The sequence below is a fragment of the Camelus bactrianus genome, chromosome 27 (genome assembly GCF_048773025.1).
Source record: "Camelus bactrianus isolate YW-2024 breed Bactrian camel chromosome 27, ASM4877302v1, whole genome shotgun sequence".
Lineage (NCBI taxonomy): Eukaryota > Metazoa > Chordata > Mammalia > Artiodactyla > Camelidae > Camelus > Camelus bactrianus.
This window is the reverse complement of record NC_133565.1, coordinates 36178681-36205991: the sequence shown is the minus strand read 5'-3', so window position 1 is coordinate 36205991 and position 27311 is coordinate 36178681. Positions and strand designations below refer to the sequence as shown.

The 27311-nt window shown below is 57.1% G+C and overlaps 1 long non-coding RNA gene across 1 annotated transcript; it reads right to left on the bottom strand.

Annotated features, from left to right (window-relative positions):
* Nucleotides 1–7076: 7076 nt before the first annotated feature.
* LOC141575221 (uncharacterized) lies at nt 7077–27311 on the bottom strand. The gene is made up of 3 exons (XR_012502639.1): nt 25513–27311; nt 15957–16025; nt 7077–15337 (listed from the first exon to the last, which is right to left on the bottom strand). It is a non-coding gene; the product is annotated as an uncharacterized LOC141575221 (long non-coding RNA).

Sequence of the window (27311 nt, the reverse complement as noted above, 5' to 3'; positions counted from 1 at the left end):
ATGGGCAGAATTGGCTTAAGATTAGGAATAATGCATTTGGTTGAGGCATGACAGTTACAATTACCGTATCATCCCAAATGGCTTGAGCAACCATCTCTTGGAGCCAAGAAGGAACACTTTTTCCCCCAAGGTAAGCCACTCACCAAAGCAATCAGCCATTGCCTGCCTAGGTCCTCCGCGAGGTGGGTCCTGTGCTGACGTGACTGGTGGAGAACAGAGATGGAGCTCTGAGCTTCTAAAATCAACACCAAGAGGAGAATGAAGTTCCGCAGGGCACTCTGGGGTAGAGGGCAGCTTTCCTCCTGAGTCCTTTTGTGACGCCGCTCTTCTGATCTGTGGATGGGGATGTTGTGACCGGCCCCGCGTGCCTCACTTAACCCCCTCCTCTTTCTGTTCCTCGTGGAGAAGACCCGGGCCACAGCTCATCTCAGATACCGCTCTCCTTCATGGATTTGATGAGATCTTTGCTATCACTGCTTACTCAAACTCCTTCACACATGAGGAATCTGAGGCTCAGAGCGGGTGATTTAATCAAGGTTCTCCAGAAATGTATTTGTGGGGCTGGGGCCAGCCCCCAGGCATTCTGGGGCACCATCTCTTCTCTGGCCTCACTCCCCTCTGATCCAGCTCCTGGTAACTGACAGGGAGGTCTCCTTAAGCCCGAAGACTTAACGCAAGCCAGTCTCCATCACTTGCCCCTGCTCCTCTTTCTTCGTGCCCCAAGTGTGTGCTGGGAGGCTGGCCAGGGTATCAAGAATCCTCTCTCTGCTCTGTGACCTTGGGCAAGTCACTGTCCTTCTCTGGGCTTCTGTCCAATGAGGAAGTTGGAATACCTGATCCCCAAAGTCACTTCTACTCAGTCTCAGACTCTGTGCAGGTGAGGCTCGCCCTCAGGTTTAGATGGTTCCCAGGCTCACCGGAGCCCACAGTGACAGGTGTGCGTCCCCTTCCAGCCTCCACGCAGGCTTCATATCCCAATCCCTGAGCTCGAGGGAGCCAGGGCAGGCACTGGGGCCCCTTCAGGCAATGATGTGTACACCACAAGCCTCCACTGCTGTCAGGCAAGAGTTGAGCTGGGAAGACTCCAGTCTTGTGGGAGGCCCCTGAGCGCACCACCCAGCTCCCCTAAAACCACCTGGGTTCCCTTTGGGGACCCCCAGGAAGGCCATTCCAGAACTGAGGCTCCCTCTGCATGGCCAGCATCAGGTCGTTAGCTGTTAAGAGGCAACACTGGAAGATGGCCCCCACCCACATGCACACAAACCTCCTTGGGCATCGTCCACCGCCCCCCCCCCCCGCCCCGCCCCGATCAGCATTTGGAGAGGAACCGAAGCAGCTCCCACTGGGGCCCAGGCGACTCCCTGCCCGTGGAGCCGTGCCCCGCCGCACCTCCCGCGCTCCCCCGGGCCACGCCTGCAGAAGGACGGCAAGGGGAGCGGCCGCTCCGACAACCGCAGGGGCACAGGCCAGAGAACCAGGACACTTAGCTGTGCCTCCCCGCAACAACCAGCGTCTCACAGACGCGTCGCTGGGCGGCTCCGGCCACGCTGACCGCGCCGCCTCGTACTTTTGGCCCCTGGGGGCAAACAGCCTGATTAATACTTCACGACACAGTTCTTTTCATATTCCTTTCTTCATGCTGTTGCTTTTCCCTTTTAAAAATTTTTTTTCTTCCTCCTGAGCCCCTGAGGGCCTGATAGAGAGACACGGAATATTCTACTGTCTCTTGTGTCTGCCTGCTCCAGTAATCAGCGGACTCAATCACGCTTGCAGTGTTTTTATGAATTAATAACAGGCACTTTGGAGGGCTAGCTGGGGAGGCAGGAAATGCAATCTATGGAAACTTAATGAGCGCCGTGGGGAACGGCCTCCGCGCCGCCTCCAACCCTCACGCCGCGCTCCTAAATCATCCTTTCTGAGATTACCTGCTTGCAGAACAGCCTCGACCGCTTGTGTGGGGCTCCTGAGTGCCCCCACCCCGTCCCTGCCAGGCCCTCCGGGAAGAGGGTCTGGGAGAGGCAGCCACAGCACACCTCCGCTCCAATCCGAAAAAAGAGAGGGGATCCGGCTCAGCCGGGGAACTTGCCCTGCCTTTGCCTGCTCCGGGTGAGGAGGCGGGAAGGGTCAGGCGGGAAGGATGGCAGGTGGCCCGGGCAGGCCCCCAGCCCCACAGGGAGGCCCACCACCCAGGGCAGGGGCCCTGCACGGGGGTCTTACTCTCCCAGGTCTAGAAATTGTTCTTGTTAGGGCTCTCCATGACCGTTTGAAGCCACTGGAAGTCCTGAGGACTCAAGCCACATGTTGTGAAATGCCACTTAAAAAATATCCATGCATCATGGTCTGATGTATGGCCCCACGTGCGTGACCAAGCCCCAGTTCACACGGCATGACACTCACCACTTGCATTTGCCTATGCTCAGGCCCTGTCCACGAGACTCACACACCTACCCCTGAGCTTCAGTCGTTAAGTTCAATATTCGTTACTCGTCTTCCCAACAAGAACAGGTGCCCCCGCATCAGGTGCCACGTGCCCAGGATCCTGGAAGGCCACTGTGTTCCCCAGGCCCCTCTTTAGAGCTACCATGCAGCACACCCCCTTCTGGTGGCCCAGGCTTCCCCCTGGCACTACCGCCTCCACAGCCACTCTCCCTGAAGGATGCTCCGGCCATCCAGGTGGGAGAGGTCCTGCGATCCCACGTTCACAGGTCATCACTTGGGCTCCCATTGTGATAGGTGCCTGGTCTTATGCACTACATTTTAAGTCTTACTTCTTCATTCTCTCTCATTTTTGTCTTTGTTGTTTTTGTTTTTTGAATTTTAAAAAAATGGAGGGAGGGTAATTAGGCTTTTAAAATTTGTTTACGGGGGAGGTGGTACTGGGGATCAAACCCAGGACCTCGTGCATGTTAGGCATGCGCTCTACCTGAGCTATATCCTCCCCCAACCCGCCATAGCCATCCTTCTTCCTTCCCATGTGGTAGCTTCCAGGACCTAGGAAAACAAGCAAGCAAGCGCTTAGGAGCACCGGCCCCTTCACCCAGGGCTCGGAGGCGCCTGCTCGGAGACCAGCAAGCCCATCTCCACTCACAGCTGCCCCGGCACCAGGGAACCCGCCAGGTCTCATGGGCCTCGCCTGGTCTACGTCATGGAGCTCCAAACAGGGGAACACCTGCGTCTGTCCGCAGGGGCTCACCATCCAGCATTAAAACGCCCAGGACTGTGGGAGAGTAAATGCCTGGTGAGACGGGGCGTCGCCCTCCTCAGGGAACCGGCTCCTGGAGAGGAAACACTGAGATGACTTGATGATGACGGAAGGCGGGAGGGGGAAGGAGGGAGGGGTTGGGAGGGAGGAAGAGGGGGAGGGAGTTGACAGACGGACAGCAATACACACACACACACACACCACTCGACACTCAGAGGCAGGCCACAGAGCCAGAGACTCGAGGAAACCCGAGCTGGGGGAGGAGGGGAAGGTGGGGCCGGGGTGGAGTGGGCAGGGAGGCTAAGGTCCCACCGGCCTTGTCGGGGTGGGAGACAGGAGCCCAGCCAGGGCTAAGGCCCCGTCTTGCACGCACGTCCTAACAGCTCTGAAGAGCACAGCTCACTAACCAAGTCCACACGAAACCACAGACCCAAATGAGCAGCCAGCGTCCCGGTGGCACCACTCTCCTCTCACGCCAGAGCACTGCTTTCCGCCAGAACCCCTCCCAAACCATCAAGTGCTGTGGTGAGAGGGCCTTCGACCGGAGCCGGGTTCCTGGGGGAGCGGGGCTTGCTGTCAGTTATTTCAGTATTGCCACACCTGTACCCCGAGGGTGGACCCCAGGCGAGCATCCCCCAGAAGCTCGTGAGAAATGCGGACTCTCAGGCCTCTCTCACGCCCCCGAAGCAGAATCTGTGCTTCACCTCCATCCCGAGGCCGCTCGTGGGCACACTCAAGGGTGAGCAGCACTGGTCTACCACACTGCTGGGGCCCCCTTCCCGGAACACCAGCTTCTCTTTATCACTTCCCCTCCACTCCGCTGGTTTGCTGGCAGCCTGGAGAAGCCCGTCCCTTCGGCCAGGCTCTCAGGGGCCCGGAGATAATGGCTTTATATTGATGTCTCCCAAATGCATTTCAGTGAAAATGTCTTAAAGATCTAAAAGCCTTTAGCATCCCGGGGAATGCATTTCTAATGATACAATTTCAGGCCCCCTTGACAAGCCTTGACAAAACATATTCCTTGGTAGGGAAGGAGGCCTTCCTGACGTGGCTTAGATTCTGCCGTGTGATAGTAACTTGTCCTGGTGTGGCATCGTAATTCTACGACACGCGTTTATTCCTTCTGTCCTTCAACGCTTCTGTCGCCTGAGAGAGGAGCAAGGCGGCCTGTAGGACCGCTGTTTTACGCTGAGGACTCCGGAGCTCAGAGAAGTTGAGAGACTCGCCTGTGGCCACCCAGCTGCAGAGAAGCAGAGGCAGGCACGGACCTCCGCCAACCCCAGGCTCCTACAGGACAGTCCTACCAGAAACCACCATGTGCAAATGGAGGTCTGTTTACTTATTTTGTTCCTTAGAATCTCATCTTAAAAGCACCAGAGTCAAACGTCCAGTCCGGCAGAACTATTTCCCTCAGGCCCTCAGCCCTGAACCAGGAGGCGGGCAGGGGGTACCCGAGTCCAGCCCCTGCCTTTGGAAGCTCTAGTGTTAGGGCTTCGTTTTTTTTTTAACCCTTTGATGGAGCAGAAATGTGTTCTCACATCACAGCGTCACCAACAGACAAACAAAATGAGAATTTTGAAAGCAGAAATCTCTTGAAAATGAAGCCGATCTCAGCTCCCAGCCGGCCCTCCCCCCACTAACAGGTGCTTCCCGTGACCCTCAGGCCACGTGTTGCTCGAACCACAGGGGCTCCGAGAGCAGCGGCCCAGCGCCCTTGGCCGCCCAGCCTGGGAGTTCCGGGCGCCAAGTCTAGCTTCTACAAAACACGAAACCGCTTTTTCTTTTTTTCAGCAACATATTTAAATCAGCTTTTCTCAAATTGGACTTCAGGTGGTTTCGCTTCCCTGTGCGCTTCTTCTAATCAAAGCTTACCTCTTCTGGGTCCCGCTTCATCTGAGCCTCCAGACGGTGCAAAGCTTGATTTCTGAACCCGCTTTGCACCTGGGAGGGTCTAACCAACATTGGTGTAATACCTTCCTCCTCCCCCAGAAAACAGGCCTTTCTAAACTCATCGCCGCCCCAGTCCAGCATGCCACCTGGCGTGCGTCCACAGAGCTTGGGGGAAGCCCTTTCCTGGCCAGTGGGATGGGGGCATCCTGGAGGCCACCGCCCGGGACTGTCCCACCTTGAGTCATTAGCACACCGAAGACTCCGAGAAGCCCCACCACGCAGAAAGTCTACATTTGAGTAAGTCAGCATTCCCCAAACTCCCTGGGGCACAGGCCCCTTCGCCCTTTACAAATATCCCAGGAATCTCTGGGAAATTTTATCAGAACCCAGTGGGCGACTCTCCCCAGAAGGGTTTCGGTCTGCAAAGGGGTGAGGTAGGACACACCTTCTCTGCCCCTCAAGTCGCCCTGCCCCCACGCCATTCCCCTCACACCTTCCTCAGGGTCTGTGGCCTTTGTTCCAGAAAGGCTCCAAAGCTCCTTCCTACCTTTGGCCGCCTCTCTCACACTCACCTGCGAGACGAGAGGACAGTGCCTGTGCGCTGGGCCTCGCGAGCCCCAGAAACAAGCTGAGCTTCTAGAGGACCCCAACACACAGACCCCGGCTTCCACGGCACCCCCAAACAGCTGGTTTCTTAACCACTGGACAGCGAGGGGTAAATCTGGCCTTTCCCAGAGCGGCTACGCCAGCCCCCCAAACTCAGATGACATTTACGTCCGCTCCTCTCCTGCAGAGGCCAGTCTCAGTGCTGAAGCGTTGCCTGCAACCCCACCCTCTGGCCCCACGCCGGCGATCATGCCGCGCACTCGGTCTAGGAGGGGACTGGGCGATGCCGTAGGAGAGCAGAGGGGTGCGCTCCCCCCATCTTTCCACTAGCTTCCCAGCAGTCATCCCACCTGTCCTTCACGGTGCCCCCCGGAACCACGCCTGCCGGCAGTCTGCACTGACACGTGCTGCACTGTGTGCACGGAAGCCTGGCCGGAGGAATCCTGGGGGTACTTCTGTCACACACACACACACACACACACACACACACACACACACACCCCTTGTGTGCAGCCGGACGGGGGCGGTGTTTATGTCTCCGTTCTCTTTTGCAAAGGGGAAAAAAAACACAGTGGAGCCATAAATGTGTGCGTTTTGAACAGCTGTCCTCACGTACCGTGTAGGTGACTGAACTGCAAGAAATTTAAACATAAGCTTGAGTTTTCTGAGATGGGAGGGAGGAAAATTTGGCCATTGGTATCTCAATTATTTTTCTGTACCAAGTGCTAAAATCAGGCATTAAAATGCAACACTTCCACCCCAAGGGGAAGACACACACACACACACACACACATACACACACGCACACATATATACACACACATACATACGCACGCACATACACACATACATACATGTGCATACACATATATACATATGCACACATACACACACATATACATACATACACACACACACACACACACGCACACACACATACGCATTCTGCTCTTTCATACGCACTCAAAATGGGAAACATCTGAGGAACAAGCAGCCGAAGCCCAGAGCATCCTCCCCCCCAAGCAGGGCTGCGTTTTCCCAGCAGGAGACTCCGCTCCAGGCTCCAAGCTCCAAGGCAAGCTCTCCAGGAGGGGAAACTGCCCAGCAGGGTTTATTAATTCGCACAGAAGAAGGATCACGTGTCCCCGTCAAGGTCTGAGAGTGGGCAGTTGGAAGAACTGTCAAACGTGGAGGCGTGAGTGGGGCAGAGAAAGGGGCGGCAGAGACAGAGAAGGTGAAGGGACATGACTGTTCCATGGTCAGTGGAGAAATCAGCAAAGCTGAGGCCAAGTGCATGGGGTTGGGGAGCTCTCCTGTGCGCTGGAGCGGGAGGTGGGACGGACTAAGGGAGCAGGCTTCGGACAAGGATGGACCTGCTTCTGAAGTCTGACCGAGGAAAGGCCCTCCCTAGGGGCTGCCTCCTTCCTCCTGGGAGCCTGTGAAGACCCGCAACAGCAGTCCAGCCCCGAGTAGGGGTGACCCTTTAAAATCATGACCCCCCAAGCTTTGCTCTCGGCGCCTCCAGCCACCATCTTGGACTCCTCCCTCCTTCATAAATGGCTCAAAGGCCCTGGGGCTCCTTGTCCCTGTCCCTCCAGTCACACATGCCCTTGGGAAGGGCTCTCCTTCTCCACCTTCCTGGCTCCACATTTGGAATAAACACTGCCAGGGCCAGGAGGCTGGGAAGGCGGTGGGGAAACAGGACAGGGCCGGCCGCGGTCCCCACCCCAAGAGGTGCTCCAGGGAGGAGGCAGGTGTGCCAACAGCCACTGTGAAGCAGCCCGAAGGCCTGTGGGAGCTTGTCTGAGTTACAATGGGCCTGCACTCCCGTGCTCACGGGTGTTGCTGGCTCTGAGCCCTGCCCTGTGAAACCGCGCGGCCACTCCCTGGGGGTCTGCGCGGCCTGCTGTTCCCCAGGGGGCCCCGGGCACTTGCTCACGCGCCTCCAGACAAGCCTGGCGGGTCCCCTGGGCCGCGACGGGACCACTCCTGCTGCGCTCCCAGGTGTCCGCCGAGTACACGACCTTTGTCTTTGGTCACTGCCAGTCCCCACCCGGGCTCGCAGTCAGTCCCGCTGAGGTCCGCTGTCCTTCCGTCTTCCGCGGCTGAGACCTGCGAACCTCAGAAGGCCAGGCTGCTCTACAGTGTGAAGGAGGGGAAGCTGTTTCCCTCCCGTCTGGTGGAAAAGCCCAAAGCAGCGCCCCCGCACCCAGAGCCTCACGCTGCTCAGCGAGCCCGCGTCACCTGCAGCCCGTGCCTCGGGGGTGAGTCCTCGGGGGGCCGGCTCAGGAGCCCAGCCCTGGCATGGCCCCAGCTAGCAGGTGGGGAGTTTTCCTTTTGACAGCGGCGTCTTCCAGAAGCCTTGGACTCACAAACCGACAGCAACACCTGCCAATCCTAAGGCTGGCGTCTGTGTGGTCCTCCCGGTGCCCCGCGCTCAGCAGGTTCTCCAGAACTGTGTTCAATGGACAGTCAGATCTTAAGTGAGAGGGTGAACATGTTAAGAATGGTGATTCTCAAATTCTATCATTTTTTAAAGTTTGGAAACTACCAAAAGGTAGGAAAAAATGGAAAACTTACAACAAGCCCCTACAACCCCAGCGCCTGAAGGCAACAGCAGTTTGTGTTTCTGTGTATTTCCCTTTAGTCCTTGGGTACCGTTTTTCAGGAAGATCCTTCTGCAGGGGCGGCATGGGCCTGCGCTGAGCCAGGCAAATACACCAGAGGGAGGTGGAGAGGAGAAGTCTGAATGGGAATCCACCAGGCCTGGTAATAATGGAGAGGAAGGAAGGGCTGGGTCCAGGCTGCCTCCTTCTGGTCCTCAAAGATCCACTGAGGGAGCTTTCTGAGGAAGAGGGGTCAGGAGGAGAGAAATGCTCCTGGATAGTCAAACCAAGAGTTCGGGATTCAGGCTGTGGCGGGGGCAGTGGGGGGGGGGTCGCGGGTTGGGTCCAGGAGTAGGTGGGGAGACAGATGTGGGACAGGGCCCTCTTGCCCCCACCCCCACCCCGAGAGTCAGGACCGTGTCCAGGAGCGTGGGAAGCTGCTGACGGACCGTCTGACAACCGACAGCAGGTAAATCCCGCTAAGTCCTGGCTCACCCGTCTTCTCATTCTCATCTGCCCAGCATCTCCCACTCCCGCTCCAGCTCCTCTCTGCGCAGACCCAGCCGTCCAGGCAGGCTCCCGAGGCTCTCCACGCCGGCTGCGTGACCGCCCCGGGTTCCCCACTGAGGAACCTGTCAGGCCTTCAGGACCAGCTGTCTGACCATTTTGTGACCCGAAAGAGGAAACTCGCTAAAGCCTGGCCTGCACGGTGTGGTCTGAGGGAGACCCAGGTTCCCCGCTGCCCCACGAGCATGACGTGGCCGTGGATGGCCTGAGCACCCGGAGGGGTGACGGGACACAGGGTCCCCTCAGGGCCTGCCTCTGATCCTCTGAATTAGGACCTGGAGCAGTGCTTTCACATCCTGGGTTTGCTCCTCTCACTTGGTTAAAAAGAAAAGAAGCAGAGACTGGTAGGGGGCAAACTGGGAAGGCAGAACCGGAGGCACGGTGGTCCGGGGGCCGAAGGCGAGCAGGCTCTGCAGGACCCCGTGGGCCGGGCCCCTCTGGAGCGAGCACTGTGCCCCCCCCCCCGGGTCTGCTGAGTCCGGGAGCGGCCGTTCTCAGGCCCGAGTGTGGATGAATGTATCGGATCCTGCCTCAGCACCAAGGAGCCTGGGGAAAGGGAGACGGGTACTCAGCAGCAGCTGAACTCAGGAATGGAAAGAAGGGATGGGGAGACCGGGGGTGGGGGTTCCTCAGCCCCAGGAGAGGAACTGGGTCAGGCCCAGAGCTTGGCATCGGACAAACCGCATCGGTGTTCCATCTGAGCTTCAAAACAACCCCACAAAGTATGATTATTCCCATTTTACCCATGAAATCCTTCCAAGGCTCAGAGAGGGGACGTGACTTACTCAGGATCACACAGCTGGAGGAGCCAAGTCTTCAAGTCCATTTTACCTGACTCCAAATTCCCAGTTCCTTCCAGATCGCTGCACTGTGGGGACCTGGGGGTGGAGGCGAGGCTGGGGCTCCTGGGTGTGCCCGGGGCCTCCAGCCTCTCCCGTCCTCTGTCTTGTCAGCAGCAAGGTGACCTCAGCTCTCACCAGGAGCTAAAGCTGATCTGAAGTTGCCATTTGTGGAAGGGCTTTGGGGAGATCTCTGGGCAGAGGAGACTTTTCCCTTATGCAGGGGCAAGAGAAGGAATTAGGGCTGCCTTCAGTGGGGCAAAAAAAACCAGACTGCTGGCTGACGCCAGCCAGATGCAGAGGCCCTGGGAAGTGGATGGCTGTCGGGCCCCCACGTCCACAGGGGAAGGCTCGGGACCCCTCGCCCAGACTCAGCGTCGGGACTCCAGAGCCTGCCCCTCGCCTCCCAAGCCCTCCCACCTCCTCCTCCGGCCCCATAGCATCCTCAACACCCCTGTCAGAGCTAAGGGTGCGGTGGAGGTGGGGGGCAGCTCCTGAAACAGATAAGAGGTAACTGCCCGCCTTTGACTCCTCTTGATGTGAAAATGGGACTGGAATGACTCACTCTGGCTGAAAGGTTAGTTGAAGGTTATTACAGGAAAATTGTTATTCATACATTTTTTCAGTGCAGCCGGATAGCCTAAAAGATTAAATTCACAGAGTGCATAATGACCCATCAGAGCGGACAATGGTAGGGGCGTCCCCGGGGAGGGGAGATAACGGAACAGAGACTTCTCTGAATAATTCATGCTCCAGCAGACCAGGCACTAACAGATTACACGAGGGTTTTCATTAGAAAGAAGGGAGAGAGTAGCTCTGAAAGCAGCTGGGCGTGCTCCTCAGCACCGTGGGCAGCGCTGGCCCAGTTGCCTGTGGCCTCAGTCAACGCCGGTTCCCACACCTGGGGGGGTCCGAGGAGGGGGGCCGGCGGGATGAGGAGCACTGCTGTTGTCACAAGGCAGGCGGGTGACAGACAGCCCACCCCTGAGCGGGTCTGGGTGACCTGGCTTCATCCCAGCCTTGAAGCTCCCGAGAGGCCGAGGCCAGGTCACTACGGGGGCTCTGTCTGTGTTTCAAGTGCAGGGACGGGTGTGGAGGCGTCTACCAGGAGGGGTGTGACGGGTGTCCAGACAACCCCACTTCTCACCCAGAATGACCACACTTCTGTGGGCGGGAGGAGAAGCAGGGCTGGAGCACCCCCGCCCCCGCGGCGGGGGCAGATGCAGCCCCGCAGCCCCCGTCAGTCGTGTGTCCGCGGCCACAGGGCAGTGTCTCGGGGCCGCTGCCCGTGCTGCGTCTCAGCAGGTTCCATGCGGGAGGCCCTGAAGATCTCCCCAGAGCGCTGAAGGGAGGTAACATCTGGCAACCCTTGTAACATGACGATGAAAACTGCGGCAGGCTGATTTCTCTCCAGTCCACCCTACCTTCTGCCACGTCGAGCTAAGCCAGGGACAAGATCAGCTGTGCTCTGCAGACACAACGCCACTCAGCTGGCCCACCAGTTCCTGGAAACGAAGGATGCAGGAATAAAGCTCACCTATGTGCCCCATGGGAACCTGGAACAGATAGGCCACGGGTGGACATGAACACACACACACGCGTGCGCACGCAACCAAGGGCAAAGGCCCGCCCATCCTCCGACCCTCCCGCAGAGCCCTGTGTGTCCCCTTCAGCTGCGCCTCAGTCTGTGGCTGCCTGGCGTCTCCAGCGGCGCTTCAGCTGGCTGGGTGTCTTCCCGCGTCCAGCCTCCCCCGCCCCAGGCACTCCACGCCCCACTGCGGAACGCGAAAATACTGCCCTCGCGGCTCGGTGCCTTCTAGGTGCATGCGAGTCAGGGCCAGCGGGGCAGCCGGCACTTCCGTAATTCCCGGAGATGAACAGCCTATTTATACTTCGTCATCGAGAAGGTCTCCACTCCCCCTTCAAGGTGTGATCTTAGCGGATCCCAGAGGGTTACACGAAGGCATCTGGGTGCAGAAACTTAGGAAACTTTTTGCTCTCATAACAAGTACCAGCATCGAGCCCAGCTCAGAAAAGGAACTACTGAGAAAAATGTACACAGATTATAATCCAGTCTTCACATGAGTGCCTGTAAAACCGGTGACACCTGAACAATCCATGGGTTATGCCCGTGTCAGTGTCCCAGTGGCGACGGCGTCCTGCAGCTGCACAGGGTGCTGCCCTTGGGGAAACTGGGTGAAGGCTGTAAAGATCTCTCCGTGTATTTCTTACAATGGCCTGCGAACCCACATTATCTCAAAGAATTAAAAAAACAAACAAACAAGCAAGCAAACAAAAAAATCTTTTCCACTGAAACATCCTCCCCAGAGCTGCCTACTAGCCCTCTACTCTCTGTTTTCCATCATCTTAACAAACCAGATCCCACGACACGAACAGAGGGCATTTTCAGGAGAGGTCAGGGAAGAGAGCCTGTGAGGCCAACGGCAGCGTTAACCTCGGAGTTTTACCATCAGAGACCCGTGTGGTGACCCCACACGCGTCTGAGCTCTCAGCATCTTTACCGGCCCTGCGTGTGCCTCTTCGATGTCCAGGGACAGACAACGTGACTGCCCACGGAGGTCGGGTCCTGTTTGTGTGCACACAGCCCCGCCTTTGGGAGACCCACCCCTTTCCCGCACCGTGTGGTCCGGGAGGCGCCACAGCCTGGTGCCCTGGACTCTCCGACTCCACGGGGCACACGCGGCCCCGGCTGCAGGCATGCGCACGTGGCCCGAGCTCGACCAGGCAGGGCCTTGCAAGGACTGGCCTGCTGGAGCTGCTTTCTGCCCGAGTCGGGGTGCCAGCGCGTGTGAAGCTGAGGCTGCCAGCAGTCACCTTCCCCGACCACAGGGAGAAAGGTCAGCCTCGGCGGCAACGAGCGGAGCCCCCAGATGGCAGCGATCAGCTGAGACAGGAAGGGCAGGGAGAGCCCTCGTCAAGAGCCTTGGTCCCTGTCCACGCTGCCACGCCCGCCTGGCCCTCCTGGGCACTCCCCAGAGACGGTGTTCCGTGACAAGCCCCCCTTCTAAAAGCCAGTCTGCGCTGGTTTCCGTCACACGTAACTCCGAGGGCTGTGCCTTCTACAACCCCCTGACTTGATCATTCCTTCACAGCAATAGAAGAATGGCAGGAGAATCCAGGCCTCCCACACCGTTCAGGCCGACAGGTCATGTAGACTGTCCAGGAGAGGAGAGGCAGGGTCTCTCCTGGAGAACGGAGGGAAGGGGCCGCAGTCCAGGGCAGGCTGCCCCCAAGCACGCAGTTCTGACTTCCTTTCCTTAAGCGTCCTCTAGATGACTCGGCACAGTAGCACAAAATCTCCCCCAGTGTTTTCTTCAGGTTAAAAATAAGTTATTCTCTTTGTAGGACAGCTTTCTGGGTATCTTCCCTCTAACTGCCCCCAGCATACACGCACCACTGAGTTCGCTGTGGTTTACCTTCCGGGGTACGCCACAACCTTCTGCTCTGTTTTATTCTTATTTTCACAATTATAACACCGTCTCTGCACAGATTTGGTGGTGCCATATAATCTCACCCGTGAATCAGCGGACCCTCCAGCTTCTGAGAGAATTTTTGGAGACAAGGTCGCTTAGACGAGGGGTGGGTACCAACTCCAGATGGACCAATCCAAACCGCGTCCAGGGCTTGGGGGCTGGAGCCACGAGGCAGCATGAGTGAGCCTCTTCGTGTGGCTGTACCTTCAGTGAGCGGCCTCGCCCCTGGGCCTTGGGGCTGTCCATCGCCCCGCGGGCCACAGAGGAAGAGGGTGCAGCTTGACTGGCAAAGGCGGAAATAAAGCCCTTCTTGGGGGCAAGAGATGGAGGGAGAGCAAAGGGCTTCTTGCCCTGACCTGTCTGTGAGGTCAGGAAGCCTGCTTCCCTTTGAATTCTGTTAGATGTCCTGTGTCCTTAAGCATCTCCCCTTTCCCCTTTTAAGTCAAATCCGGATGGTTTCTGCCCCCCTGCAGCTGAGGAATCCCCTAGAATGCACTTAGGTTCTTGCTAAACTCTGCAAGGCTCCCTCCAGCCTCCTCTCCCTTCCTTGTCCTCTCTCCCCTTCTCAGTCACCTGTGTGATCTCTGACACACACGCATCATGCAGAATATCAAATACAGGTCAACGGATGTCACCATGGCAGGACAAGCAAAAGCAAAGGAAAAGCCCACGTTTCTCCAGGCTTGTTCGTAACCGGACACAGCCGCGCGTCCTGCCCCTGCTGCTGGCGGTCGGGAAGGTCAGCCCACGCTTCGGCGTGGGAACCTCTTGTTCCCACCGAAGCAGCTGAGGTGGGAATGTTTCCTTTAAGCAGACACGTGTCAGCCTCCGCCTGAAACAAAGACCCTCCGCCGGCACGGACCGCCGCAGAAACGGGGCCGTGTGAGACGTCTCTGCTGAGGCGGTGATTTTTCTCAACTGCCAGGCACCATTTTGGAAGGTTGCTGTGGGAGGTTGGTCTGCACTTTAAAGACAGCTGAGACACGTTCAAGGCTGAAGCTTTTGAAAAACAAAGCGCTGGGAAGGTTTCAGGACGGGGGAGGCGTGAAATCAAATGACCCACTGAGGCTAAATTACCAGCCTCACAGAGCGTTTGCAGAATACCATTCCGCCTGGGCCTGGGGCCACCGCTCTTTTGCTTGCTCTTCCAATTAATTATTGTGTTTTAACACTATCTCCGAAGATAATTGCCTGTCAGTGTATCAGGATGTAACACCTCGGGGTGAGCGACGCCTTGCGCTCCGTCTGTCAGCACTAACACACGCACGGCGGGGAGAGCCCGCCTGCCTCCCTGTGACCAGCCAAGGCTTGGAGCGTCGCATCCTTCTCTTCCGCAAAGATGCTGCCTCCCCAGCCACGCTCAGCTCAGCCTGATGTGGGGAGGGGGCAGGAGAGCACCTGGCCTCCCGATCGCCACCCCGACTCTGAGGACGGCTTCTTTCCAATAGATCTGTGTTCGCTAATATGACTTGGGGGACTACAGAATAGATAACAAAGGAGATGGGTTTGTTTTTTTTTTGCCACCTATCCCATCATCCCACCGAAAGAAAAGGTATTGCTCAACAGGCTTTGTAATTACAGAGCTGGTAAAAAAAAAATTTTCAAAATCCATCATGGTTGGAGGGGTCTTCTGTATTCTTTAAAGCAAAACAGGAGAGCAATGGAATGCTATCCAGCGTTAAAGCCTGCTGCATTAAATATTTCAATAGGAGAAAGACAGAAACTCCCACTCCGAATTAAACTGAACCCATTTGGTGAACGTGTGAGCATCATACGGAACGAGTGCCAATTAAAGTGACAAGTAGTGGGCCTGGCACCGAGTTCTCGATTGTTCTGAGGGTGGCTTCCCCAGCGTGGCCGGTCGGTGCTCTGGGGGACATTGAAACGGATCCACGAAGTGCGACCTGGGGTTCTTCTGAGAAACAGAGTCTCATCCAATACCTCTGAGTTAATTGGCATTTTATTCTCATTAAAGTCTCTGTCACAACCTTTTGTTTTACTTTATTTTTGTACTTCTGAGGAAGCTACGATCACAATGTCTTCTCTGCAGCTTTTGGGCAGCTCCAAACAAACTCGGTGGTGCCACACAATCCCCCAGCTTGGGGGACAGACTGCCAGCCAGCGTGCTCCCAGCTGCAGAACAGAAAGGAAATGGACTCACTGATGGCACTGAAATTTTTCTCCAAAGCCCAGTTTGCTTCCTGTCTCCTTGGGTGAGTGGCCCCCTCGGCACACAAGATGGGGAGGACTCCCCTGAGACGAGAGAGCGGGGGTCTCGGGCAGATGACAAGGTTATTCACAGCGCTAGGCCCTGAGGTGGATGCGGATTTGCAGCCTAGGCATCAGAACACTGACCCAGAGCGAGTACTGGGACGCCTATGGGCACGGCGGGCCCTTGGCTCCGTCTGCTTAGGAAGTCCCTGAGCGCTTGTCCTAGTTTTCCTGTCTTCATCTCCAGGTGGCTGGGGCCAGTGGTGGCCTTCTCAGGAGGGTTCAGCCTCTCCCAGTAACTTGGACAAGCCATATAATTAGGGCCATGTGCCCCACCCACTGTGGTCTCCACCAAGTGCCTCCTACTTTCATATGGACTTTCAGACTCTTAATTAACCAAAGAATGTTTCTATAGGAACCACTGGGTTCAGACCGCTGTTTCCCAGACAGAGACTCACAGACACAGAAAATAAACTTATGGTCACTGGGGGGATGGGGGAGGGAGGGATAAACTGGGAGTTTGGGACTGGCTGATACAAACCACCATGCACAGAACAAGCAAGGTCCTCCTGCGCAGCACAGGGAACTGTGTTCAATGGCTTGTAGCAACCTGTAGTGAAAAAGAAGATGAGAAAGAATAGGCACACACGTGTGTGTGTGTATAAATACACACATACGTGAATAGCCGTGCTGTACACCAGAAACTAACCCAACATTGTAAATCAACAACAAAACAGACTGCTGTCCCGCCATCCTTAGACTCACACCCCACAAACAAGCCCCACAGACGGCCTCGCCCACTCCTGACCCCACTCTTGTCCCACAGAATGCGCTGATCCCTTCACGGCACCCAATGTCCCCGGCTTCCTCAGTGTTCTTGGTACACAAAGGCCTTAGCGCTCAACAGTGTTAACTCAGACTGTGCTGGCTCCTGGTGCTTACCACCCATCCAGCACACGTCCGCTGCAACCACCCCCAAGGCATCTCCTCCCAGTAACTGCGCTTCGGGGAATCACCAGGAAGGCCTCCTGTGAGCGCCCCAGAGGTCCATCCTGCTCCCAGATGAGAGGGTCGTCCGCGACCGCCAGGGATCAGCTCTCCCACCAGGTCCGCACTGGGAATCACACCCACCGCCTCCCAGCAAGGTTCCCTGCCCTCACCCCTGCTCCCTGACAGCCACCGTGGGGCCCAGGGTCCCCCCAGGACCCCGCCTGCCTCCTCCGCTCTGAGGGCCACTCTGCCACCTGCGCTCCCGAACAGCATTGCTGGGAGCCCCGTGGAAAGAGCTCCGTCAGCCCTGGCCCCCACCCTCACTTCGCGGCGTTCAGACGCGGGCCAGGCAGAGGGCTCCCGCTGCTCCCCCCACGGTCCGGCACATCTGCTCTCAACACCCACGTCCAGACCTCCCACCCACGCCCTCTCGCCGGCGCCGCCAGCTCGCCCAGGGTCTTGCCAGCCTGCCAGTCCCACGGACACAGGGAGACACTGACCCCCTTCGGGCCCAGCTGGAATCCGAGCTCAAGGTCTGAGCCACATTTCACAGCTCGCGGGGCCAGCCCATGACAAAGACTGGCACGAGCCGCCCTGTGACCTCACACCCCTTTCAGTGCGGAGCCTTCGCCGGGCGCTCAGCAGCCTGGCCGAGTGAGAGGCGCCATTTCACCGCCTTGAGTTCACTCCTGAGGCTGTGATCTGTCTTCTTCTCGTCTCATCTTCGGGCTGTCTGAGGGCAGTTCCCTGGTACAGAGGAGACCCTCAGTGGTTACCAAGGACTGAGCAGGGTTGATGAGGGACACTCAGACTGAGATGCCACAATCTGGAAGTCCCCAAAGGCCCTTATAAAACCACATTTTGGTAGATCCTGATTCAGGAGGTCTGGAAGAGGTGCCTGCAGATGAGGGTGGGTGACAAGCACCAGAATTCTGATCGGCTCCGGCCTTTGGAACGACTGGCCCGGCACTAACGCCTACCTCCAGATCATGTGACTGTTCCCAGGCGCGGGACGGAGTGAGGCGAGCCCGGATTCTCTCCTTGGCTGGGCCCCCATAGAAACCCCTGGACATCTCCTCCCCCATGGCTCCTGCTTCACACAGGACATGTCATGGACCACGTCCGACAGACCACGTCTGAAGCTCCGTCGAATTCCACTGTGAGGTCTCCTTGGCCAGCTCTGTGCCTCCCCTGACTCCCTGACCTTGAGAGGGAGAGATTGGGAGCAGGTATCAGATGGCACAGGACGGTGCATTGCCAAAGCTGAATGCAGAAACAATGACTTAAAACCAGCAGCTCTTGGAGTAAATGCACCAGTTGTCTGGAGGTCAGATTTGAAGGTGAAAAGGTTCTTTGAGAAAACCGAGATGGGTGGAATCCACTGGGGATCTCAAAGCCTTAAAGCTGAATAAAGGCACTAAATAATGATGGTGAACACTCCACTCTTCTTAATGCAACTTCTTTCTTATACAGTCATGTCATCCACCAATGATTCTGCAGGATAGACTGACTCATCCCATTTTACAGCTAAGGAAACCAAGGCTCAGAGAGATGAGTGCACTTGCCTGATGCTCCCTAACCAGGAATTCCTGTGGCTGAGCCAGCAGGTCTGGCCAACTCCCAGTTTCGAGCTCCCTCACCTCCCTGCTCATGTTAGACCCGCCAGAGAAGAGAGAGGGTGAGCAAGACCCCCCCCCCCCGCTGTGTGGGCAGGCGGCCCCGGGTCATCACTCTTCAGAAACGTCCAGCTTGGAAGGACTCCTTCCGAGACTGAGGTCATTCCAGGAGATGCCAGCACACATTCCTCTCTGTAGCTGAGCACCCCCCCGGAGCACGGAAACCTCGCTCCCCAGGAGCGTGTGGAACAGAGTCGTCTAGAAACACCCTCCCCACCGCCCTCCCCCGCCTTCCTACCTGGAGACGCCGCCGCGCCTCTGGGCGACCTGGCCTGCTTTCCACCGTCCCTCCTCTTCTCAGAGGACAGAGACCAGTGGCGACCTGGAGACCCATTCTGGCATTTTAATCGGAACAGAAGAATTGGAGGCCAGAGGGCTCTGTGCTGACAAGACAAAGGCCACATTGAGGGCTGCAGGCAGCCGGCAGAGAGGAGTCACAGCCGTGTCCAGCTTAATGGCAGACAGACACAAAAGGGGTTAGTCACCCGAACTAAGTTTAATGATTCTACAGTGCGCGCTCTGGGCCCTGTGGGGTTGTTCTGTCTATTTCTGGGGACGCCGGCCCACGCCCTCCCCTGGTGACCTGAGAGCGCCCCCAGAACTCTCTTGCAGCTGTCCTCCAGCGCCGCCCCACTGCTGGGCTTCATGCTCGTTCTCAGACACAACTGGAAATTCTTCAGCTGTTGCAAAATGGGTCATTTGGACCCAAATTCCGGACTCTGAGTAAGGTCGCATGGTGGAGCCCCCTTGGCTGGAGGATGGATGCTGTCACTATGCCTCTGGGCTGAAAAGGCCCCGCTAGAGGCGGGCGGCAAGTACTCAGATCAGTGCGGCTGGGGCAGGTCTCAAGCAGCGTCTGGCCCACGCCCACGTGAGAACCCGCGGCCCTGAGTAGGGGCCGCGGCGCCATGACGGCAAACCCACACAGGCCCACCCGTTCACAAAGCCCATCGCCGGAGCCTTCCTTTGCTGGGCCTGCAGAGACCGGATGGCCTTGGTCATGGCACTGGGCCATTTCGTAGGCAGCAAAGGCTGCGCAGCCCTTGACCTTTGTCTTTTGTCTGGGTCTGCTTGATGCTTTTTAAATTTGTGTCCTTAGCAAGCTCAGTCCTTCATTCCCCAGAAAGGTACTGAGCACCGACCACTCCAACGCTTACCGGGCACTCCCAAGAGCAGTAATAAGTGTGCAACAGGCCCTGCTATAAGACCGTTATCCACAACAGCTAATTGATCCTCAGCATGATCCCGGGAGTAGGTGAGCTGGTGATAACCTGCAAGAAAAGACTAAAAACCAATGAAAGCCAGATGCCAAGTTCCCCGGGTTCCCGAAGGTTGCCTCATAAAGTTAACGACGAAATTTCCGTTTACAAACTCAACCTGATCACCCAGGAGACACCCCCAGGCTCTTCCACTTTGCAGTCCCCTCACACACACACTCCTTTTTCGTCACCTGGGACCAAGCAGCCTTCCAAGTGGAAGAAACATTCTCTTGCTCACAAGATTGCCCAGTGTCACGAGGCTCAGACCACAGAACAGGGCGGGGCTGCTCTTAAATATGAGCTGCCCCCAAAGAGACCCCCCTGAACATCCCGGGCAGGTCCACTGGCCCCCAGCGAACTGCAAGAACCGCTTTAGTGGCCACGTGTTGTCTCCCCACTGTGCTGCAGGTGTGGTGGCTGTGCGGCCGATGTCAGTGCTGGTGAATGTGTGCGTGCGTGCCCGAGCAGAGGGTGGATGGATGGGTGTGTGCACGCATGCCCCAGTGGATGGATGGATGGATGGACGGATGAGTTTTTCAGATTTTAGAGACTCTGAGAAATTCCCGCTCATAAGAATCCCTAAAATGCCACCTCTCCAAAATGTCTAAAGTTCTACCACTGAATTTTAATCATCTCAGGCTGCACAGTCCAATGTGGTAGCCACCAGCCACATGTGACTATTTAAAATTTAAATCTACACCATTTACAGTAGCTAAGCCATAGTAGCAACCTAAACAAGAAAGAAATAATGCCATTTGCAGCAACATGGATGCACCTAGAGGTTATCATTCTAAGTGAAGTAAGTCAGACGGAGAAGGACAAATACCGTATGATATCACTTACATGTGGAATCTAAAAAAAAATGATATAAGTGAACTTACTTACAAAACAGAAATAGACTCACAGACATAGAAAACAAAGTTATGGCTACCAAAGGGGAAGGGGGAAAAGGGATAAATTAGGAGTTTGGGATGAGCGGATACAAACTACTATATACAAAACAGATAAATAGCAAGGTCCTACTGTACAGCACAAGGAACCATATTCAATAGCTTGCAACAATCTATAATGGTAAAGAACCTGAAAAAGAACATATATGTGTGTAAACTGAATCACTATGCTGTACACCGAGACTAAACAACATTGTAAATCCACTATACTGCAATTTAAAAAAAGTTTGGCAAATTAAAAAAAAAAGTTAAATCTAAATTAACTAATATAAATACAATTAAAAATTCAGTTCCTCACTTGCACTATCTCCATTTCAAGTGCTCAGCAGCCGCCAGTGGTTGGTGACCACCGCAGCGGACAGCACAGGTACAGAACATTTCCTTCACTTTCTACTGGACAGCACTGCTCAAGGGAACCATTTCTTAAACCTTTTTTGGTTCACAGACCAAGGGCAAATCTGATAAAAGATACGGATTCAATCCCTAAGAAAAAGGAGCGTGAGTACATGAACTGTAACCAGACTCAGACCTTCAGTGAACTCGGGCTGAGACACCTGCGCTCAGTCTGAATCTTCCTGAGAACTGTCTCTACGCGAGTGTGTACGAGTTTAGCACCGCGCGGCGGGGCGCAGGCCGGCGAGAGGGAGCTGGCTCGGAAGTCACGTGGCCTCCCTGAGCGTGCGCTTCGCCTGCAGCGTGAGGGTGGAGACGCCTGCTCCGGCGCCCCTGGCGGGAGGCACGAGGGTCGGAGGAGATCAGCCGTCAGGAGGGGCCGCGGCGAGCCTGGGGCTGTCCCGGAAACCTTGCTCTCCCAGCGAGGAACACGGGAACGCAGCCCCGCGCGCACGCGCACGTACACACGCACGCACGCACCACTGCGCTTTAAGGGCTAGCGGCGGCCCTGGAGGCGCTCGGCCACGTGCCCAGCATAGCACTGGGGGCGCAGAGAAGTCTCAGGCGTGGCTTCCCGCCCGCGGAAGACTCCAGTCTTGCTGCAAGAGCAGAGCATCGCCCCAGAGGGCGAGGACAGTTCCAGAGCCAGCTGTCGCCGGCCGGAGGGAGACGGGCCCCGCCTCAGGAGGGCTGTCTGCGCAGGCGAGGGCCTGGCGGCCGCTCTCCCGCCCCCCTCAGACCAGGAGAAGGGCGGCCCCGGGGTGCTCAGCCACTTGCCTGAGGAGCAACAGAAAGTCGCACGCCTGGGGCACCTTCGGACGCCCACCCCGCACCTCGCCCCTCACTCTCAACACGGAAGAAACGCACACACGTGCACACACGCACGCGCAGGCGCAGGCGCACAGCGCTCTCCGTCGGCCAAGACGGGCTGGAGAGGGAGGGTTAACCGGGGCGCGTGAGTCGGAGGGCTCTCTGGGCGCCCCGGCGAGAAGCCCTGCTGTCGGCCAGCTGTGCGACCTCGAGCAAGTCACAGCCGAGCTGCTTCGCTGTAAAGTGAGCCTGGGGACAGCAGGCGACGGTCGTGGGAACGAGACAGCTACTGCCCAGGCCGGGGCTCAGGCCGCTGCCCCTGCGCTCCCGGAGGGCGGGCGGCGGGGCTCCGCGACGGCGGTCCCGGGAGGCTGCCTTCGCCCTCCTCGGGACAGGGCGCTGGAGCCCCGGGAGGCTGGGTAACCTCCCAGGTCACACTGAGGGTAGCACAGAGACTTGAACCTAGGTCTGTCGGCCTCCTTCTAAGCTACACTGCAGCGCCAGGAAATGTCGCCCTGACTCCAGGCGGAGAGATGGCTCATGCGAACTGGCCCCCAGGCCACAGGCCTGCACTCCGACTGGGCGAGACTCCCAGGGCTGAGCAGAGTCTCCTGTCCCGCCTCACACCGGCTGCCTCAGCACAGCCTGGAGGGACGGCGGTCATGCTCTGACCAGAGCGGCCTGAAATTCGGACCGTGGGGACGGCGAGGAGGCCGCCTGCCGGGGTCCCTAAAGCTGCATCGGCGTCGTTTTGAGGCCTGAGTTTAGGGGCCCCAGCTTTCTGCCCCTCAACCGGCCCCAGACTGCGCTGACCCAGCTCCAGGCTGTCCCAGTGTCCCAGGCTGTCAGTGCTTTTAATTATTTTTTTAGGAACTGTTTGGACTAAGGCCTCCTATTAATACAGAAAAACAGGATTCCAGCATGGAGGGAAATGGGGGTAGTGACCATCTCAACTGTCCCCATCCTGGAGGCAAGTGCTCCCCAGAAGTGGTGGCGGGGACAGGACAGGAGCAAGGACTCAGGCACCAGACAATAGAGCTCAGCTTCCAGCTTTGCTGCTTCTGGCCGAGCGACCTGGGCAAGTCAAGGTGTGCTTCTGGGCTCCAGTCTTACCACCTGCAAAATGGGAGTGAAGGGACCTGCCTCAGAGGGTCCCTCCTGAGAGTCAATGAGACTCTGCACTTGTACGTGCCCAGGACAGGGCCGGCCACACAGTGGGTCTCGGAAACTGGGGGTCCCTGCCTTCTGTCCCAGGGATGAGTTAGGCCAGCCCTGGCAGCCTGCTTTTCCTCAAGGACATGGCGGTGGCCCCATCTCCATGGTTCCCTCTGCCCTGAAATGAGCCCTGCCCCCCACCCCCCCACCCCAAACCCACAAGAACCATCCCACGAAGACTCAGAACTGAAGAATGTGTGCGTAATCTCAGCCAGTGAGCTAAGCCTCCATTTATTTTCCCTTCCTTTTTATTTTTTTTTTTACTTTAATTTCATTTAGCCTGGCTTCCATACTAAAAATACCAACCCTTGAGATAAAAGCACGTGCATTATGATTTTGCCTCATTCAACCCTCCACAATGCAGAGAGTGCCTGAATAATGGAAAGGGAAAAACCAGATGCCTCGTGCGATGCTCCGAGCTTGCTGAAGCCCTGGCTGCCGCAGCAAAGGGTTTTTGTGAAGAAATTGATCATTTCTCCCAGAGTGATTGTGCTGGAATTAGGGAAGGGCTGCATAAAGGCACGGGTCAGCTACTTTTTCTTCTCCGAACATAAGGAAACTATTCCAGATGAAATCTTGCTGTCGTCCCATAAATCACGACCCCTAATATACCTCATGCATCTGTAATAGTAAGAACCAGCACTCTGGCTGAGGGGCGCCACGTGCAGAAAGGCCGTAAATCCTCCCCCTGCCTCCCTGCTGCTTTCAGAGCTTAGGGTGGGGGCACCCTGCCAGGGAGAGAAACGGGGTTTCAAAGCTTTTGCTATCTCTGCTGTGTGAAGGCAGCGAAGGCAGTGGGCCCGTCCCCTGCACTGTGGCTGTCCTCCAAGGATGGTCTGGAAGCATAAGGTGCACGAAGGGGACCGGGCACCACTCTGCTCTCCCCAGGTGGCAGGGAACGTGTTCAGGGAGCAGTTTCCCTGCCTTTTTACAGGTCTGGACTCTGCGTCCCTGGAGGTCACCGCTGGTTCCTGCCGAGGGGGTTGTGTGTGAGTGGGGAGGTGGGAAGGTCCGGGGGAGCCTGCTGGAAGCACCAGGCCCCCAGAGACGATCCCACTGTTCCCACCCTCCACTCAGAGTCAGTTCAGTGTCACTGTAAATCAGACCCCGCGGACTTTGGTAGAGGCTCACTGGGGAAGGACGCTGTCCCGCCCTCTGTCTGGTAGGGATGGGGGTCATCAGGAGGCAAGTTGTGCCCCCGTGGGTAACAGACAGGGTTCCCCTAACTGGAGAGTCACCTCACGGAGACTTCCAGGAAGAAAGCAGCACTGCTAGAGGAGAGGAAGACGCTGGGGTTCAGGCGTGAAGATGGAGCCAGAGGGGCGCCCCCAGGTGTGGCTCTGGCAGAGCCACCTGCTCCACTGCTGCTGGAGGCTTCTCTCCGGGGGGTGAGTCATATTTAACCTGGGCCCTCAATGTTTTCCCCTACATTATGATTCCTTCCAGATGTCCCCAGCCCCACTCCTTACTGCCTTGGCACAATTAGGGCTAGAGGGGTGCCAGGAAGTGTGGCTCCCATGCTCACCCCTCCATGCAGGCCATGGTGACAGGAGCAGGACCACGTGGAGGACAGAAGTCCAGCTGCTGTCAGCAGTGACCCCCACAGGCATGGAGAAAACAGCCTTCCCACAGGCCCCCCAAGAGCAGGTCCGAGGGCGATGCCTGTCCCCAAATGTACCACAGGACGGCGGCCCTCTGGGGGACAGGGGTGTCTTTAAGTTATGCCTTCATGGGGTTTTCAGTGCATAGCAATGTCAACGGCATTTTGGCTCAAGTGTAGAGACAAGTCTTTAGATTTTCTTTCAATCCAAATTCTCTGCTCTTTCTTTTCCTTGGATCAATATAGAAATTGGTCTATAGGCAGTGTTCGCATTCATTCGTGCCTTCATTCACTCCACAAAGGTGTACTGAGCACCCACGGTGTGGCTTGCACTGTTCCCAGTTTCTAGACATAGTGAGATGCATTGGACACTGGGAATTCTAGCCCAAAGTCCCAACTTTCGGCAGAAGCCTTCTCTAATTTTTCTTAGAATCGCATCATCTAATCAAATATTACCAGTTCAAAAACTGATGGCCACTTCTGATGGGTAATTTTTCGTGTCAACTTGACTGGGCTAAGGGATGCCCAGGGAGCTGGTAAAACATTCCTTCTAGTGTGTCTGTGAGGGCGTTTCTGGAAGAAACTAGCATTTACATCAGCAGACTGAGTAAAGAGGGGACGCTCACCGATGGGGGGGGGGCACCATCCCACCCCTGGAGGGCCTGAGAGAACAGGACGGTGCAGAAGAACAAATTCACTCTCCCTGCTGGAGCTGGGACGTCCATCTTCTCCTGCCCGTGGGCATCTGCTTTCCTGGTTCTCAGGCCTTCAGGCATGAACTGGGACTCACACCATTGCTCTCCCAATTGTCAGGCCTTGGAGTCTGAACTGGAACTTCACTACTGGCCTTCCTGCGTCTCCGGCTTGCAGACTGTGGGACTTCTCAGCCTCCGTAACAATGTGAGCGGATCTCTTATAACAAATCTCCTTCTGTGTACCTCCTATTGGATCTGCTTCTGGTGGACTGCTGCAACGTCCACTCTGGGCTTACACACCTGTTCCATCTCTAAGCTAGTCTGCTGTCGGAAAGTTGGTGAGGAAGTCTGCCTCAAGGCAATTTCTATGCTCTAGACCACCCCAGGAGCTTCATCCTTCTTCTTTGGAACTGCCCCTCCGTACATGTATTCCCTAGACCTGCTCATCTTTGGCCTGAACATTCCCAGTTTATCCACTACACCCCAGTGGACGCAGTTTCGACACCTACCGTACCTCCCTCATGATTTCCTCTGCGACATGCTCTCAAGTTCAGTTGTTCCCAGCTGCAGGTCATGGACTTCTGCGAGCCTCCTCTCAAGGGTTCTCTGAATCTTGTGGTTCTGTGTTCCCTCGGATTAGATTCAACTGCATACGATGGGAAAACAGCAGTAGCTCAAAGCGAGATCAGCATTTCTTCACTCTCTCATAACTAAAAGAAGTCTGGGGAGACAGTGGGGGGCCGAGGTGGAAGCTCTGTGATCATACCAGGAGCCAAACTCCAATCTTTCTTCTCCGCCACCTTCAGAATGTGCCTTCTGTCTTCATGGTCCAAGGTGGCTGCTGAACTTGCAGCCACCAGACCCATGTTCCAAGCAGGAGGAAGGGCGGAAGGGAAGGCGTAGGCCCTTGTCTTTTGCGCTGATTTTCTGGAGCGCCACACTGTGCCTTCATCCGCCAGAACCTGACCATGATACCAGGGAGGCTGGGAAATCGGATCTTTTATCCGGGTTGCAGCACGCTCGGCCCAAACTGGGGGTTCTGTTAACTACGGAAGGGCGGGAGGACGGATGTCTGGCCATCGATCACAAATCCCCGCCACAGGCCCAGGCCATTGTCAGAGCGGGCCTGATCCCGGGGGGCCGCTTCGACACCACAGACGGGCCCTCCCCGCAAACGCTGGGAACCGGAGGTCGCGGTGAAGCACTTCTCCTCGAGGCGTCGCCCAGAGCGGAAAGAACCAACCTGAGGGGCTCTGACGCCCGGGAAGGGGACGCTGCGGCCCCCCGCGCCCAGCGTCCTCTCCCTGCAGCCGCACGGCCTCTCCCCGGCGGACCGGGGCTTGGAAGGCAGCGCCTGCGCGTAGAAGCCCCGCCCACCCGCCACAGCCGATTGGGCCAGAGCCGGCCGCCTGGACCCTTCTGGTCCAATCGGAGACCCGCCCTCCGACCTCGCCTCCCCCTCCCCCCAGCAGGGGGCCGCCGTCCTGGGGCAGCGCCCCCTCGGCAGGTCCCGAGTGGGGCTGGGAGGGTCCGTCCTGAAGCCGCATCCGCCGGCCTGGTTTTCATCGGTGATAAAGCTGACTGGAAGGGAGGAGAGTTACTTCCGGCGCCTTCAAACCCCAGTCCTGTTAAGTAGCAGAGGCCAGCGGCAGGGCAAGTAAAAGTAAAGGGCAGGAACAGCCCGATCCGAACGCGCACGGGCCGCCTAGCCTGAGGGGCGCGGGGGCCGGGGCTGCGGGGCTGCTGGGGAGGCAGCCCTCGGGGGCCGAGAGCACGCGCAGGGAAGCCGGCACCAGGTGGGCAGCCCGGCTCTGGGCCGGCACGGGGGACTCTGGGAGCCCGGAGCAGCGGGCTAACCCCCCACCCCCGGAAGGCTTGCTGAAAAGGCGAGCAGGTGCCACCCTGCAAAGGGGATTGTGGCCAGAGAGGAAGCAGGGGCAGAGGCCAGGGTCTGCGCTAACACTCAGGGCCGAGCCGGGTTCAGAGACCTCCGGGAAGCTGGTTCCCTAGGGTGCGCCTGAGGGAGGCGGGGAGGTGGCGGGCCGCAGCGGTGCAGACGCTCGGGTGATGCTGGCCTGGAAAAGGCTCCAAAGAGGGCGGACCTATCCTGCGGTGGGAGGAAAGTGGGGGCGCCCCTGAAGTTCTCCGTGGGGGAGGGGACTAGTCAGGTTCACATTTTAGAAGGGTCTTTCTTGCCGTGCTGGGGACACCAGAGCAGGGGAAACAAGGGTGACGGCATGGAGACGTGGGGGGGGGGGGCCAGGCGGGGATGTCTGAGACGTGATGGCGGCTCAGACCCAGGTGGTGG